The sequence below is a fragment of the Sinocyclocheilus anshuiensis genome, unplaced genomic scaffold (genome assembly GCF_001515605.1).
Source record: "Sinocyclocheilus anshuiensis isolate Anshui unplaced genomic scaffold, SAMN03320099.WGS_v1.1 scaffold1472, whole genome shotgun sequence".
Classification (NCBI taxonomy): Eukaryota; Metazoa; Chordata; class Actinopteri; order Cypriniformes; family Cyprinidae; genus Sinocyclocheilus; species Sinocyclocheilus anshuiensis.
In genome coordinates this window covers 543,799-546,588 of record NW_015542453.1, presented here as the reverse complement: position 1 = coordinate 546,588, position 2,790 = coordinate 543,799, and the positions used below count along the sequence as shown (strand labels likewise).

At 41.4% G+C, this 2,790-nt stretch overlaps 1 protein-coding gene across 1 annotated transcript in view; it reads left to right on the top strand.

The window, feature by feature from the left end:
• Positions 1 to 2,790, top strand: part of LOC107693727 (histone deacetylase complex subunit SAP130-like) — a 19,676-nt gene that overhangs the window by 3,704 nt on the left and 13,182 nt on the right. The gene's annotated exons all lie outside the window — the stretch shown is intronic.

Sequence of the window (2,790 nt, the reverse complement as noted above, 5' to 3'; positions counted from 1 at the left end):
AGCAGCAGAATACGGTTGTCAGTTCTGTTTTTGAGTCCTTAATACAGTTACGTTCACACACAGTTTGGTTATTTACGGGCGTGAATTTTTTTCGGACCGAACTCACACCCGTAAATTTTCAGGACTCACAACCGCATTCTCGGAACACATGCGCTGTGTGAACGGAACAGGACTGGACAACTAGTTGTCTGTCACCTCATACAGTGCGAGAGAAAGCCGCTCTCAAACGCGTGTCTACCGTGTGTTACGTGTTTTCTTGTGTGTTTTCCAGGGGTGGGGGAAAAAAATCGATACAGCATAGTATCGCGATATTTTCTGCGGCAATACTGTATCGATACACGGACGCCAAGTATCGATCTTTTATTATACTATTTGGTAGAATAATAAAATCAAATGTCAAGTGTCCGACAGCAGATGTCGCTGTTTTAATGTCATAAATGTCTTTTTATTGTTGTTAGCATAACTGTTGCAAATAAACATACATTTTATATTTTAAAAAGTTTTATATATATATTAGTTTTTATATATTATATAGCATATTTTAAAAACTTCTTGAAGATAATGAGGCACTTACGTCTCTCCCTTTGCCAAGTGCATTCCAAACGACTACATAATGGTACGCACGTGCCCTGCTCACTCCAAAGTCCCCACTCCAAGGGGATAGGGATGATCACTTCCATTTGGAATTTGCCCCGTGAACCGTTCGGTACCGATACTCGTATCGGCACATCCCTACAACACATTTTAATTTAATCATTTAAGTTTTTTTTGTTTGTTTTTTTTATACCTGTATGCACAGTGCAGTTCAAACCGTGTATTTACAATGTTAAAGTGGCTGACAACATTAAATATTCTTATTAGGAATAAAACTGCCTCGTTATTGAACTGTGCAGAGCTGTAGCTGATAGGGGTGGGGGAAAATCGATACAGCATAGTATCGCGATATTTTCCGTGGCAATACTGTATTGATACACGGACGCAAAGTATCGATCTTTTATTATACTATTTGGTAGAATAATAAAATCAATTTCTTCACAGTCCACTAGATGGTGGTGTTGAGTTTTTTTCTGGTGAGGTCAGCTGGGTCACCTTCAGCATGCAGTAAGTTAGTAAAATAAAGAGGGTGGCATCGCGGAAAGTTATCTGGAAAGTTATCAGGAAAGCCCTGTCCGCGTTTAAATCGGCTGTATGGACTTACTTCAGATTTGTAAACAAGGAGGGGATGTAAGTAGGGATGCACCGAAAATATAGGCTATATATAATAATAATAATAATATATATGGCGCGCCGCGTCGTGCCCCACCCCGCAGTGTTCAGAAGTGGGTAAAAATAATATATTGATATTTAATATTAAGGTAACACTTTTCAATAAGGTTCCATTAGTTAAGGGTTAGGGTGCTTTCACACTAGCACTTTTGGTGGGCACTCGGGCTCGATTGACGTCAGAGTTCGGTACGTTTGGATGATGTGAATATCTCATTTCTGTTCGCCTTCAGGGTTCTTTAGAGCATTGTCAGTACATTCGTAAGGCAGATGTAAGTGCTGTTATGTACTGAAGCTTCGAAAACAAAACCAATGGTGAACACAGTCCAGCAGGGGCAGGGGGAGCAATCGAACTCCGGTTCGGACCAAGCAATCGAACCAAGTGTGAAAGCACACTTAGCCAGCAGCTGTTTACCCCGTGATTGGCTTGTTTTTTTAAATTCAGTATCATTCAAATTGAGTTAAATTTAAAAAGTCTTACAAAATTACTTTATATTATTTAAAAAAAATAATAAATAATCATTACAAAGCATTTTTGGTTTCAGTTTTCGGCCAAGTGCATCCAGAATTGGTGAGTGGAGGGGGAGCAGGGCGGTTCCTCCTGAAGTCCAATATCATCTCCACAGTTTTGAGCGTGTTGAGCTCCAGGTTGTTGAGACTGCACCAGACAGCAAGCTCTTTAACCTCCTGTTTGTAAGCAGACTCGTCACCGTCTTGTATGAGGCTGATGAGTGTGGTGTAGCGGAGGTTCGCCAGATAAATGCTAGGCAACGGCGTCCTGAATCCGCGCTGCCTGAGCTTCACGAGCGCGCCGGCTCGCTTCCCCCGTTTGCGTGTCCTGAAGCATCTGAACAGCGCTGCTGTTCCCCCGACTACAATGATATAACTAAAGACAGGACAAACTAACAAAAACATAAAAACAACTGCGGAGCACGCCACGGAGGCAGCCATCACCGTCGGCACCATGTCACATCTGAACCGGAGACTCCACCGGAGACGCTCCCGTCAGTTTTGTGTTCTGCCCGCGATTCAAATGCTCTGCTCTCCAACCAAATATAAAAGCTGCTGTCGGTTAATGAAGATTTGACGAAAGAACTCGCGGCTCCATTGGACACTTGTCGTGTCAGAAAGTGATAAGACTTTCAGTTTTATGCGCGTCGCCATCTTTGATTTTACTTTGGTCACTGTCGTTATGGTTACTAGTAAGGAATATGGGCTTGACTCCCATTGCACGTTCATACAGACGATAATTTTGACCCATGCATACAATGTATTATTGGCTATTGCTGCAAATATACCCCAGCGACTTAAGACTGGTTTTGTGGTCCAGGGTTATATATATATACACACTTTATGTTGGATTTATTTATATATAAACTTTATTAAAGATATTTCATTTATTATATATAAATTTACTTTATGTTGGATATTATGTTGGACACTAATTAGACACGCACTAGAGGCAGTTTAGCCAATCACAACACACTGGGCTAGCTAACCAATCAGAGCCCATCGCCTATTTCTGAG